Source organism: Brachycentrus maculatus, unplaced genomic scaffold (assembly GCF_059751285.1).
Source record: "Brachycentrus maculatus isolate JH-2025_06_01 unplaced genomic scaffold, ASM5975128v1 h1tg000013l, whole genome shotgun sequence".
Lineage (NCBI taxonomy): Eukaryota > Metazoa > Arthropoda > Insecta > Trichoptera > Brachycentridae > Brachycentrus > Brachycentrus maculatus.
The window spans coordinates 1,032,789-1,048,875 of record NW_028280767.1 but is presented as its reverse complement, the minus strand read 5'-3'; the positions used below and the strand labels follow the sequence as shown (position 1 = coordinate 1,048,875).

At 32.2% G+C, this 16,087-nt stretch overlaps 1 non-coding gene across 1 annotated transcript; it reads left to right on the top strand.

Annotated features, from left to right (window-relative positions):
- Positions 1–1,693: 1,693 nt before the first annotated feature.
- Positions 1,694–1,766, top strand: TRNAS-ACU (transfer RNA serine (anticodon ACU)). Its single transcript has one exon. It is a non-coding gene; the product is annotated as a tRNA-Ser (tRNA).
- The last annotated feature ends 14,321 nt before the right edge of the window (positions 1,767–16,087 follow it).

The following is a 16,087-nucleotide window of genomic DNA, read 5'->3' as shown; positions in this document are numbered from 1 at the left end:
AAAGGAAAACATTGCTTTTAATACAATTTTACCTGAATTTATAATTTTATTTATTGTTTCGGCATTAACTTTGTGGTAAGACATGTTACAATGATTAAAGAAAACACTTGTTTTTTACCACTTGAGTTTTATTATAGACTACATGTTTCAGTCATTATACAGACCTGAATGATGGAAGTTTAACTTCTGAAACATATAGTCAATAATAAAACTCAAGTGGTAAAAAACAAGTGTTTTCTTTAATCATTGAATTTATAATGTTTATAAAGAAATTATATAAATATTTTTAATTTTTTTCTTGTGTACCTACAGGTATCTCCACAATTGTTTGATACAATCTAGAGTTTATGTTAAGAAAATGGTAATTTATCATGTATTACAGGAAAACAAGGGTAAAAGTTATTCCTCCAAAGGCGTCTTATATAGCTATCTGATTTAAACTTGCGAGGGAAGTATAAATACGAAGGAGGTTTTTTGCGCCAACGAGCGAGAAGGGTTTTATTATCTATACTCCTAAGGAACACATCAATAGTCGTTCAATTGTTCGGGGGACAATGGATGTAATCGGGAAGCCAATATTTGTTCAACATGAATGCTTATTGAGGTAAGAGACATTAAATGCGAACTACCTCTATTGTTTGTTTATAGGACATATCGATACTCATGTGGATACATACCATACACCTTCATATATTCCAATATCCACGTATACAGAGGAGAAATCAAGATTTGATTGGAGTATGCAGTTAAGTTTAAAAAAACCTTTTTCTTCAAACCCTCATCCGCACCCAATGGTGCATAGAGCACTGCATCATATAAACGCAGTGTTATCATGATCGTTAACGCATGAAAGAAGGGTGATCAGCCCTCTGCGTTAGATAACAGTCCATGGAAATATTAAATAAATATTAGAGTGAAAAAATCACTTTAATTTATTTGACCCCCCCCTCTGGGAATCGAACCCGGGACCTCCAGCACAGTAGCCGAGTACAAAATAATAAATCACATATAGCTCTTGCAAGATATGTTTGTCAACAACAGTATAGAGACTGGATGGAATGTTTTTTTCATATTAGGTTTTCTTTACGATTGTTGTGTCAATTTATGTGTAGGAGCTAGTTTTGTATGCTGACAATTTATTTATTTAATTTAATTTAGTTACATTTTTTTACAATTTAATACAATTTCTCTACATAACTACTTAAAACAATATAATAATTTCTCCAAAAAAGAGACTGAGCTCTTGTGCTTGGAGAGGTACATCAATTCTTTTTTTCTTGCCGATAGCAGAGAAAACTTTCAGGCATTGCAATGCCTTGGTGACAAAAGTGTTTAATATGTGCAAGGAAATCGATAAACTGATGAATGTTAGCAAATCCAACATTATGGTTTTTGAAAGAGAAGAATGTGAAATATTGGTAAATGGGGAAATTGTGGAACAGGTCACTGGTTGCGTATATTTAGAAAGTATGTTCTCTGCCTACCCCTGCGAAGAAACGGCGTGATGGTTAGTTCGTTAGTTTTTTTGTCTATTAATAAACATTATACAATAAGTTACCAATTTCATTTTACCAACTCTCCCATCAGATCAATATTTTTTTTATTTGTGATAAGATATATTAAATTAAATAAAATTGAAAAAAAGAACTAAGAAGCTGTTATTTTATTATTGCAGTTATTTATTCATTAGTCCGCCTCCGTAGTGTAATGGTCAGCACGCTCGACTACTATTCTGGAGGTCATGGGTTCGATTCCCAAGGGGGGTTAAATAAATAAAAGTGATTTTTTCACTGTAATATTTTTTCAATATTACCCTGGATTGGTACCTGAAGCAGAGGGCTGATCACCTTTCCTTCATGTGAACGATCAAGATAACACTGTGTTGATATAACGCAGTGCCCTATGCACCGTTGGGGTGCGGATAAGGGTTTTATTATTATTATTATAATTTATTCATTACCATTGGAATCTAGTTTTTTGAATATTTTTTTTTAAAGTTTCATTTTGTTTTATTTTTATTTATATATAATTTTAGTTCTAAATTCTAATGTATAAATTAAATTGTAAAGTCTAATGTGTTTATTTCATTTCTTAAGTTTTTCCAATGTCTTCTACCCTTTTATAAATTCCTCTGGACACAAAATATTCTATTTTTATAACAAACATTATTCTCCAAAACGTTGTTAATAATTTATTAAATGAAATGAGAAGGTGAAAGTAATTCGGAGAACTGTATTAAATTATAATTCACATTTATTTGAACTTTAATCTGTATTGTATTGGGTTGATGCAAAACTTCGTCCTGTTTTAGGGACTTCATTGTTTCATTTTAAAATCACATTCTTGACCTGTTCTGGTAAGCTTACTTTTGTATTCAGTCTATGTAACGAGCGTGAGGGATAATTTTTTGGCGGAAAATGAAATTCAATTCCAAAATTAAGTACTTAAATAAAATAAAGTCTCTAGTGAAGTTCTAGTGATTCAAGAACAAGGTTTCTAAATTGGTTCATATATATATATATATATATATATATATATATATATATATATATATATATATATATAGAACTCCCAAGATTTTGAGTAGTGTGGTTGTCAATAATGGGTAGAAATGGTGAATGTTGTAAAGTGATCACTTAAACCAGCCTATGACGGTCGTCAGCTCCGTAAATACCCAGACTTCCATATTCTTCTTCATCTTTTATGAGATGTCAAAAAATAATATGAAAATAACTCCTGTAATTGGAGATAATCCAGATTTTGTGAACAATTATTTGGACACACTCAAAATGTTGTAAATAAAACAAACATAGAATCTTCTACAGCTAAAACATGTGTGAAGTATGTGGAGAATATGTTCTTAAAACATGAAGATGATTGATCAGTCATTCACATTTTGTTTCTGAACGTTTTTCTCTCTTGAATCACTCCACCTTGGATATTCCATTGTAGTCTACGGCGTTTATATGTTGTAGTCGTACAGTAGAAAGCGACCAACTAACAAAACGTAAAATGTTCAGGAGGGCCATTTAAGTCACTTTTGCTGGGCAAGAAAATTTTAAATTTAAAATATTAGATATTATTGATTTAAAAACTTTGTTTCTGAAAAATAATCGTTCAAAAACGGATCAAAGTTTTGTATGAACCCAATACTTAACTTTTCCGTGAAGGTAGGTAATAAAATTAGCGGAGTAATCTAATTAATTATGCCTCCTGACTTTACATACGGATTCCAAGATGAAATTACGAATTTAATAAGCAACGTAAGAATCTTGAAATATTTCGCGTATGGAGATTAAGTGCTTAATAAGTACATTAAAATTGATTCCTAAATTTTCCTAACCGCATAATAATTTAATTTTCAAATTAAACCTGACGAAGAAGTTCTCCCGTCGGGCTAATTACAATAAGGCTTCTTCTGTATTTTCAAGTTTGATTGGATGTTTAGTATGTAATGCTTAGTAGGTACTAGTGATGGGCCGAATTCTCGTTTAACACTCGGTTCTCGGCGATTTTTTACTACTCGTACTAGGCTGAATAACTCTATTTAATTTAAAACATTTTGGGTGTGTCCAAATACTTGTTCACAAATCTGGATTATCTCCAATAACACGAGTTATTTTCATATTATTTTTGACATCTCATTAAAGATGAAGAAGAATACCTGGGCATCTACGGGGCTGACGATAGGCTGGTTTAACTGATCACTTTACACAAGTGTAACATTCACTAATTCTACCCATAGTACCAAAGTTCTATATTTATGAACCAATTTCGAAACGTTGTTCTTGAATCACATTGATAAGATGAAAAGAAGCTTTTTATTAAGCAGAAACTCTGTTTAAATGACGAGTATACTCGGTTTAACTAAAGTAATATAATATTTTATTAAAAACAATGAAAACAGGAAGATTAAAAAGTGGAAATTATTATAATCAATTGAATTTAAACAAGTAATATTTAAAAATTAGCATAGGCAATTGTGATGTAAGAATCCAAGACTCTCAGCGCGTTCTGCATTTTCCTTTTTTCTTCATAGACGTTACCTGCTTCTGAAAAATAAATGCAGGTGCATATAAACACACTCTTGTTAAATGTGCTTTCTCTGGTCATTTTTTAATGTCATGCCCACCACTCGAAAGGACTTTTATCTTTTAACAACAATCCTTATTTTACATATCGATCCAATCGTAAAGACATCTTTTAAAGAGCTTTTAGGATCGTCGCACCCCGGTGGCTGGGTAGAAGTAAGTTCTTCAAAGCAATTCCAAAATGATGCATGAGCATCTTGTGATTGTCTTAATTGGTTTAGGTTAGAATTAGATTAATTTTCTTTAGTGCTGCTGGCACTCTCTGTAACATATGACAGTCAACAGATTGCCTTCTCCTGAGAAGTTTTACGTGATTTCCTCCCAGCAATGAGCAAATGCTGAGAAGTTCCTGATTGGCTGACACTAGATAATCCGTCCTGTTACCAACACAGATTCAAATATAACATATTTATTTTCTTAGAAGAAACAAAAATCCACTTAATGATATATTAACCTATAAATAATTAATAATTATAAAACCCTTATCCGCACCCCAATCGTGCATAGGGCACTGCGTCATATAAACGCAGTGTTATCTTGATCGTTTGCACTTGAAAGAAAGGTGATCAGCCCTCCGCTTCAGGTACCAGTCGAGGGTAACATTGAATAAATATAACAGTGAAAAAAAATCACTTATATTTATTTATTTATATAAACCTATAGAAAATTAGCAAGGTAAATAATAAACGCAATTTCTATCTAAAAAAATAAAAATAAAAATAAAACTTGTGTAACGTTTTTTTAATGGATTCTAAAAAAAAGGATCTTCCCGATTGATTCGCATTTCTCTGGATTAAAAAAATCTCATCTTAAATCTGTGGTCTAGTAGAGTAGCCAATAGCGTTTGATTGATTGAACCGAGTTATTCGGCCGAGTACTCGGTTTGCCGAACATCGAACCGAGTAAAACTCGTAGTCGGTAAAACTTGTACTCGGCGCATCTCTACTCAGTACCCAGATCGTTGTACTCCTCCATTCGGCTCTCACCGCTACGTAATAATTAGGCCCCGTACAATTTGACGGCTTATTATTAAACGGAATATAAATTTCCCCGAGACGCGGCCAGAATGGGGCGCTCGCAATGTATCACTTTACAGGCTTGTTATCTCAGCCACGGCTGGATAAGAAAACACGTTATTTGTTTGTTAGGTAACTCTACACTTTGATAACACTCGATAATATCCGAGATTAATAACACCGTTAATCTTCATACAAAATTATTACGTAACAATTTTCTTTTCCGTATACAGAATACGTATATAATTCCCAAATATGTATTTTGCGGACGTACGTATTGACACTAATTTAACAATGCGCATTTTTTCGAGAAAAACCAAAACCATGTTTAAAAAGACTGTTATGTTTCATCTCAATGGATGTCTCTTGTGAAATTCAAGCAATATATTCCAAAATCGTACTGTTTCGGCCAAAATCTGTGTATTTTTTAGAATAATTTAAATATTAAAATAGTATTCATAATTGTACGCGAGAATAAAAAAGAGACGCAGTTTATCGACTTTTATTTTGTTTATAATATTGTCTCCACCACGTGTTACTTCTTTAAAATCGCATATAAGGGGTGGCGGACAAATTTTAGTGTGCTCAGATTAAATAATATTCAAAACGTGTATACGCCGCGCTCGCTCTGTTTTTATATTGGTGTCGCTTTGTTCTTCTCGCCCTTGTGTTTTGTAATTATCGATATATTGGTGTAATTCAGTTATTTTCACACTAATAACTTTGTAATTTTTAATAAATAAAAGATTGTCTTCATTTGCGCGTTTCTGTCTTCCTAATCAAAAGTGTTCCAGTACCGTTAGCAGTAATACGTACCATATAAATATAAACTTTATAAAATAAAACAACTTTGTTTTAACCACTGTTTATTGGTGCAATGAATCCAACCCGTTTCATTTTATATTTTTCAGTTTTTGTTTTATTTTATAAAGTTAATAAAATGTGCTACAAAGTATCTGCGAAAAACATTCTAGAAATCATATAAATATACGTAGAAGTTCCAAGATTGTAAGTATTGTGGTTGTCAATCACGGTTAGAATTGATGAATGTTACACATGTGTAATGTGTCACTTTAGTAATCACTTAAACCAGCCTATGACGGTCGTAAGCCCCGTCAATGCCCAGACTTCCATATTCTTCTTTATCTATATTGAGATGTCAAAAAATGATAAGATTTTTATATGTTTTTTTATAAGGAGAAAGTTTTGAGAATACGCCCAGAAACACGGTGTGTACGTAGTATGTGTTTAACGTGTTCATTGCATTTTGGTAGTCTAGTGGTCTATAAAATAGCTTCCATTAATAACACTAGTGGGAAAACTTACTTGGAAGCACTTCTCTCGGCCATTATCACAGTTTTTATGTAACATACACTATTATAGTCATCTTAGTATTCGCTTCCTTAGTATAACATTTTGAGGTTGGCACATTTGTCTGTCAGGTATAACATTTTGAGTGTGTCCAAATACTTGTTCACAAATCTTAATTACCTCGACTTAGGAGTCATTTTTACATTTTCCTTATCTCAACATAGATGAAGGAGAATATGAAAGTCTGGGTATTCACAGGGTTTATGCCCTATCATATGTTGGTTTTACAATATCACTTTACACTCGTGTAAAATTCACCATTCTACCCATGATTGACAACCACAGTACTTAAATGTTGATAATGAAAATTTTTGAACAAGTATTTGGACACACTTGAAATGTTGTAAATAAATTAACTGGTCAAATTACAAGCTTAATTTGACCAGATATTTTCAAACGTTTCTTGAGCATGTGAAAATAATCCAGGGTTCGGAACTGACATACGAATGAAAGAGTTTCTGCTTTCTAAAAAGCTTCTCTCATCTCATCATAGATGTCTTCAATGAAATTCTAATTAATTCATATAGTTTATTTCGAATTTAATCTATATAATTAGAAGTTCCAAGAATTTGAGAAGTGTGGTTGTCAATCATGAGTAGAATTGGTGAATGTTACAAGTGGGTAAAGTGATCACTTAAATCAGTCTATGACGGTCGCCAGCCCCGTAAATGCCCAGATTTCCATATTCTTCTTCATATATATTTAATTTAAATGTCAAAAGATAATTTTAAAAAAGAAAATCGTTTTAAATTCATGAAACTTTTTATTAGGGATATTATACAATTTTTACAAAATGATTGATATTTTAAATAACCAATTTCGCAGCGATAAATTTGAAATACATAAATACGAATTTTTATTAAGAAATATAAATTCTAATACACTTTATCATTGCGTAAGTACTAACAATAATTCCCGCGTGAGAGGATTTTAGAATTTCCCTTTGTACAAGATTACGCGAAGAAAAACGCAAGCGGCCCGTCGGGACCAACTACAGAGACAAAACCAGCACGCGGTTCTATGTCAGAAGGGTCCTTCAAGGTTATGAGCTTAATCTATCGGAAAAGAGGGACTTTGAGCCTTTTTACTTGGGATTTAAGTGTTTTAGTTTTGATGTTTTGTATAAGGATCCGATTTCTAGGGCAAGGGTCAGCAACATGCGGCTCGCGAGCCACACGTGGCTCTTTAAGTAATTTGTGAGGCTTTTTCTTCTTCAAATTCAAAATAACATTTATTACAGAAAGTTAGATTAATTATTCTGTGCATAAAATAAATTATAACTTTTAAATATGTGCTTTAGTTTTATTCTATCTTCTTTACATAAAAAATTAAATTGCACAATTAAATACAAAAATCGTGGAATGTTAAGAAGTACCTTTAAATATTTTTGAATTCATGATTTGATAATTATGATTTAGTTAAAAAAAAACTGTCGCCTAAAAAATACTTTTTTGAACATTCAATATAAATATATTTTCTGTAATTTAAATTCTTTTGTATGTTACAATATTTTATAATCACAAGTACAAAAATGTTAAATATTAATCCTGTGTGTGGTTATTTCTTTTTATTTTAGATTATAATAAAGGGCACTGGCAAGAATACAATAGATATTATCAGAAATAAAATTATAATAAAAGTGCTAATATAAACTTAAAATTCTTATTTATTATGTACAAACCCTGTAAGCGAACTCCCTCTCTAAACACGAACAATCTGCTCTCTTAGTGAGGTAGCACGTAAAAAAAAAAAAAAATATGTAACTATGTTGATTTTTGCCATACAATGAATCTTTGATTAAAAAAATTATATTAAAAAAAAAAAAAAAACTACAAATATTTGATTTTAACAGGAAAAAAATCAAAAAGATGAAAATGATAAAAGTTAGCAAATATGTACAATACTTTATGAGTTATACGTTTAAAAGAAGAAGGTACTTAGATCTGTTTTTATAATGAAATAATTTAAGATTTTTTTTAAACGAAACAAATATAGGTAATCAATGTCTAACATATAGTCCATGAGGAATGAATTAAACAGTTTTGGATCTATGAAAAATAAGTGTCTTTGCGCGAATCTGGATTAGCAAAAAGGGATATCTAGTAAATTATTCACTCTTTGGCTAGATCTTTTAACATTTTTAGGAAATAAATGGAACATTCAATATTTTTTAGGTAACAGATTTTTAATCAGAGGTACTATAGACATTACAAATTGGCTCCCCGAAAATATCCCAACCGTTTTGCGATTCACGTTAGGCTCTTGGTCCAAGAGGTTGCCGACGCCTGGTCTAGGGTCATAAAGGTTGTAACCCGTGAGCATTTTTGTTGGTACCTCGCTATAGGTACCGGTACATTCCTCGCGGGCGCGATGCTGAGGCGGATTTATGTTCACATTGTAAAAGTTTTACAAGTGGGCTGGGGGCGTTTGTTAGCGATCCTGGACCGAGGGGATGACGGGGGATGAGAAGGGCGGAGAGGCAGGGGGGAAGCCTTCCTCTAAGAGCAAACAAATCAAAGTGAAGAAGTGTGAAGTGGCCCGGGGCGGAATCGCTTACTGCTGGCGGGTGCAGGAAGGGGAGAGAAGGGGAGGAGGTGAGGACGCTTTTACACCTCATCTGAGCTTGGAATATTTTATTTCTTCTTCTTCGTGGGCTACATACAATCTTTGTGATGATTCGTTTGCTCCTTTCGTGGTCAGTCTCAATCCTCGACTCGTCTCTTTTCAATTTGCCGTACCCTCTACAACGCATGTCGGAGATACATGATTTGGTCCATGTAGGTTAAGCGGGTCATCCTCTGCAGCTCGTGCCTTCGCACAAACCTTCCGACATGATATGAGTTTAATGCAGAATCAGGTTAAGACATAACGAAAAAATCAAAAGATGATTTCACGTGTCAAATGACACTTTTCATTTTATCTTTTTTTGGAAATTGTAACCATCAGAAAAAAATTGTACATATTGTAGAAGAACTATTTTCTGTCTAGTGACAGAAAACAGTTCTTCTTAACATAGATGTTAGTACATCCATCAAAAAATAAGTTTAGTCTCTTGTTGACCTACCTTTATCTCCGGTTATTTCACTCAGTAATTCATTATTTCATAATGTAATCGATTTACTTCATAAGTGATCACACAATTTTATTTATCTCTTTGAAATGTTTTCAATATTCTCGTTTTTCTCAGTACCTGTTCACAAGCCTACTTCATATTGTGTTATTTACTCAGCTCAACCATTCTTCTTGCATTTCGACATCTCAACATAGATGTAAAAGAATATGAATGTCTGGATATTTACAGGGCTTACGACCCGTCATAGGCTGGTTTAAATATATGTATATATATATATATATATATATATATATATATATATATATATATATGTATATTTATAAATATATATATATATATATATATATATATATATATAAATATATATATATATATATATATATATATATATATATATATATATATATATATATATATATATATATATATATATATATATATACATACATATATATATACATACATATATACACACACACATCATATATACATCATATTTTAATTCCCACGTCTTTTGATGTGTGAGCTCTTAGAAGAATCTATAGTTGATTTGAGTAAGTATTTTATTTAGCAGACACTATTATTTCATGTAATGGGAGATACCTAAAAATATTATTTGAAATTTTTGTGAAGCTTATAATTTGACATTTTTTCATTCGTTTATCACTCATATCAAACCCTCTTAATATTACCAATTTATTGTAAAAATGTCATTGTCTTACTATTCGATTATTTAGAGATTTTTTTTCGTACAAACGATTAATTGTTTGACGGTCATTGAATTTTTCGTTGTTGTTTCAATCAATTGCAGGCGAAAAGGAGATCTTTCGTTTACTCGCATAAATACCATGCTAGTCTAGTTATCCCGTCTTCAAATGATACTCGCTGAAAGAAATCGCAGGAATTCCAGTAATAGTTTGTGAAATGAGTAAGTAAAGTTGGGGATGCCATTACCTTGTACGGGGATAAGGAAAAACCATAGACGAATTTAAGACCAGCGACAAATTAACAAAGTTAGTGAATCTGAGACAGTTAAATTGCATTCCAAGGAAAGACGAAACTTTCCTTCTAAGTCTACAAATTCCTAAACTAACTCGATGAAAATCTCTAAACATTACATAACTGAAAAGGAAATGCCTATACAAATTCTTCCATAATAAACACGTAACAATAAATAAAATCAAACAACATATATAATAAAAATACAAACATTTTTTATAACCATAGCGCTGGTAAAAATTGCAAAGTTATTAAGGAACACTAAAAAATAAAGAATATTGTCACGAAGCCTCTAATATCAATTAACAACTAATGATTTATCTGCAACTGCAATATCTTGAAACAATAGAAATTCGTATAAATATTAATAATAGTAATAAAAAAATGACAATAACTAAGGCCTTCCCTCTATTGTCCATGTTCCCACTGATATAAAAAAAAAAAAAAAAAAAAAAACCCTCCTACCCCCTCTTTGTCCTTCAACGTCCCAAGGACACAACTCTAAAATATAGACTTAGCTTCAAATACGGTGTTTGAAAATGATGCGGAATGCATCAAAAGTCGTGTCAAAATAGATTTTGAGAAATAGCGGTATTAATCAACTTTAAAATGAAGATCTTTTGTCATATTCACAATTTAAACGTATTATATTTTTTCAACAAAGATGAAGAAGAAAATGTAAATATGTATTGTTTTCCATTATGTAAAAATAATCCATTTGCAAACAAATAAAACGGTCTCTGCTAAATAAAAGCTTTCTCAATCTAACATAGATGGCTTTTGTGTGTAGTGTGTCATGAGATTGATCATATTCTCGTATATATCTAGTGTTCCAAAAATTTTATTTGTGTGGTTGTGAATCGTGGGTAGAATGGTGAATATTGCACGTGTGTAAAGTGATCACTTAACCAACCTGTAAATATACCAGGATTTTCCAATTTTTATTCATCTTTGTTGAGATGTCAATTTTTTTTTTAAATTTTCACTGAGGACGAATAAATTATAGCAACATAAGTGCTGTGGTAGCTACGTATATTTAAAGCTTCTTGGTTGAAAATGTTATGTTCGCCTCTTGTATATATGTTCGCATATATGTTTAAGTTTCTATGGGTATACACTTCATATAAATACACTAGGCATTTTATTTATTTCAAAGAAAGGTAAGTTTTCTCTTACTCCATTTCAGGATAAAGAGATGGAGGTAGGGTACAGAAGCCGGTTCATTCTCCCTTTGAGCAACAACCCCTACGATTTACCGTCTGACTTCCGCTTTATACCCTCGAACATTTCATCCAGACACAACTAAATATGTACATTGACTAAGACTTTTATATTTCGTTACATTTTTTTCGCCGTAGTTCTTATTTTGACCCTTATCCGACGAATGGCTACAATTGAAGTCATAATATAAAAGTAATAAAATAAATGATTCGATCAAGCTATCAAATAATACATGTTATTTTTTGACATCTCATCAAAGATGAAGAAGAATATGGAAGTCTGGGCATTTACGGGGCTTACGACCGTCATAGGCTGGTTTAAGTGATCACTTTACACACGTGTAACATTCACCAATTCTACCCATTATTGAATTAGTTACATTGCTCGTTTTGCAAGTTTTGAAATGAAAAAATAAAAAAATATTACATACATAAGTAACATATCGCTCACTCCTTTCAGCAACGTCATAAATCAAAAATCGTCAATTTTCAGTTGTGCATGTTTTCAGAATGCCCAGAAAATATACTATTTTCCAGCAAAAGCGGCATATTTTTAACATAACATTTACCCGCTACAGGACAGAATGTGTTGTTTTTGCATTTTGAAGAAAAGGTATTGTTTAATTATTTTTTTTAATATACCAAACATTTTTCAAATGGAGAAAAAACCTTCAAGTTTTACCTTAAAAGATCTGTTACACAATAAAAAGTTCAATAAGTGGCTTGATATTTATTTTTAATACATTTAATTTTATTCTTAAACTTTAAAAACGATCTCCTGAAAAATCAAGTTTTTTTTTATATATGACGTTGTTGAAAGGAGTGAGCGAAATGTGAAAGTCAAAATAAAGGTTTTTTTTAAAATTCATAAAACACAAGGTAAAATTTAAAATGTAAAACAATTAACGGGTACAGTAAATAGGCATTTAAAAAAGATGTTAGGAAGCATATTTAAAGGTAACAAATGAGAAAATACTCGTATAAATTATCACTCACACAAATATCTTTCCATTAAGTATGTAATTGTCACAGCTGGCTAATCTAAGAAGAAAAAGAAGAAAAAGAAGAGTTTATTATTTATCAGGCTTTGGATTATTTGCCCTTAAAATGACATATCGATATAATAGGTCTCTCGACTTAAGATGAAACATCAATCGTTTATACGAAAGAGGACAGAAATCATAATTGGTAGATTTTATGTAAAAAAAGTTAGATATTTCCACAAAGTGACTAGCAAATCAATTAATGAAAACATTACTTAATATGGAAGCTAAACATGGAACTGGCAAATAAAGGACGAAAGTAGAGTGAAAGCTGTTGAAATGCGCTCCCTCAGATGAATGTGGGGAAAATCATTGTATGACAGAATTAAAAACGAATAAATAAGAAAGGAATGTAAGTCTGAACAAGGAAATATTGCAAAGATCAGGAAGAATTATTTACGGTGGTATGGACATGTGGAGCAAATGGATAACGAGAAAACGACTAAGAAAATATATGTGGCGAATGTGAGCGGGAAAACAAAACGAGGACGACCGAAAAAGACTTTGATGTGATGGGAAGGAGGCGAGAAGTGCATGTCGGGACAGAAGAGTGTGGCTTTACATCTTTTCTGCCTACCCCTGCGGAGAAACGGCGTGATGGTAGTAGTAGTAGTTATTTAATGTTAATTAATGGAGTTGCGCCAACAAATGTCAATAGACATTTCTACAATTACTATAGTAGACGTTTAAAAAGAAACGCTGTGCATTTAAGGAGTACTTATATTCAATTCTCAATAAGAGAAAACGGTCTTTACTTCATCGTATAAAGCGGTACATTTCAATTTATTAGAGAGATGAGGCAATGGCTTTGTTTTCGTTACGGTCGGAGCGTCTCGATAAAGAGTTGGTAGCAATCTTTTTCAGGAATTGTCATCTGCAGTAACCGTCCGGCCATTATCAGGATGGGTACCGGGAAACTAGTTGTAAAGGAGCTGGAAGTGGAGTGGAAAGGATCGTGGAAGCCGTTGGAATGGCACGTGACTCGAGGTACCTACCTGGAGGGTGGGTGGTAAGGGTGCGATCGGCGCTAGGGGTGGTACGACGCCGTTATGCATTTAAGATTTAATGCGCTGTCGAATCATAATATTAACACAAATTAAAAAATACTAAGTCTTTATTTAGACCTAAAGATGGAAGCAACGCTTCTGAAACAAGTGGTAAAAAAACAAGTGTTTTTCTTTTACAAAAAATAATGATAAAAAAAAAAAAACAATTTGATCATTGATTTGGCGTTTAATTTATAGGACTCCATTTTAATTTATGTATTAATTTTAAATCAAACACAGATTTTACCCCAACTTAGACTCAAAAAATCTGATTTATAATTAATACATAAAAAATATAACTTATTTGTAATGAATATCCTCTTGCCTTATGTGTCCAATATCGTGTTTGATAATGTCTTTGTGGTATGGTAATAAAACACTCTCTTTATTTCCATTCATCGTTCGCTTTGTGTAGTACCAATTAGTATATATTCTAAAAAATAAATTATGGGTGGAGAATACGTGCGGCTCTTCGCGCAGCCGATCGCGTGCTGACTTTTCTATATTTGAAAGTTCAGCCTTTAAGTACTTTTTTTAAAATTTCATTTGATACTATGTCATTGCACCACAGGTGGCGTAAATATGGGATTAAGAAAAAAAACTCAAAATTTTATTTAATTTTACCCTGGACTAGTAGGTTTATGAAGCGCTGGATGGATCACTGTGATTTCATTAAATAAACAATAAAATTGATTCAACATCAGTTTGATGCAGTGCCCTATGCACCATTGGGTGTGGATAAGGGTAAGTAGTAGAATGCGGATGAAAATCAGTGTTAGCATACATCGATAAAGTCAATGCAGGGAAACGACATTTATACCTACACTATTTAGGTTATCCATAGAGGAGAATCACTCATTTTACATATCAATGGTACGGTTTCGGAACCATAGTACGTGAGAAATTCTCGAATCGTAAAATACCTGGTATTTTGTAACTACAATAGAGTACATGGCACATATGTAATACCTACATGATAAGGTAAGGGTTTTCGGCGAGTTGCATCTCAAATTTGTTCCCGTGCATTTCATAAATGGTAAACTTGCACTCCCAACTGCCATCACCATTGGCAGATAGATCCTGCATACTGGGAAATCAAGTTATGTTTGCAAACATACAGACAATTTTTTTTATTAAACAGATTAGTTTATTGAAATATACCGCGATTCAAACGGGAGAACGCATCTCTCCTCTTATCCTCGGAATTGTAGTCAACGATGAACATGGGGATATTGGTATGTTTTACTCGAGATTGTCAGCACTGAGAGTAAGTCAATATTCACATCGTGGTGTGTCCCAATTTTCACATAATTTGTCTTGGTCTTGAGCTTTGATCTTTCGCTTTTCCCCTTTTCCTCCCTCCCGTCCCTCTTCCAGGTATTTGTATTAAATAACAAATGTTAAATTTTGTAACTGGAATGTTTAAAAAGGCACCTACCTGTTTTTTGTTATCCAATAATGTAAATATTACTGTAAAGGTTATGTTACAAAAATTTCCAAAAAAATAATGAATGCATGTATGTAATTGTGAAGTGCAAGAATATTTATATCTAGGGAGCATGTTCTAAAGGGATGGAGAAGTGGATAAAGATATTGAGAGAAAGGTGAATGCAGGCAATATTTAAAAAAAAAATCTTTGGTGTAATATGTCTTCTATATTATATTTGTATCTCCACTTTACAAATATGGGGCTACACATATAAATTATCCAAATTATTATTTTCATCATCAAGTATTGTGGGAGTAATAAGCAAAAAACGAGAAAATACAGAACGAGAAACAGTACATAATTATTGGATTATAAATCCAAAATTAAACACGGTTAATGAATTGAATTCTATTGTATTAACATATATGATATGTGACGCGTTTCGTCTTATTAGGACATTATCAAATTGAGAGTTTGATAATGTCCTAATAAGACGAAACGCGTCACATATCATATATGTAAATAAAGTAGAATTCAATCAATTAACCGTGTTTAATTTTGGATATATTACCCAACAATTTAATACGGAATTCTATCAACTGTCTGCAGTTACAATAAATAAATAGTACATAGTTTGACGTAATTATCAGTTTTTGAGTGTGTAATTCAGTTGATATTCACATACAGGTAGCCTTCACCAGGAAACTGGATATTAATGTATGGTCCGTTCAACTTTACGGAAATACGTTTCTGACGGCTTACCGCAATGCCTAAACCGTCCGTGTAAAATGGCCCTTAA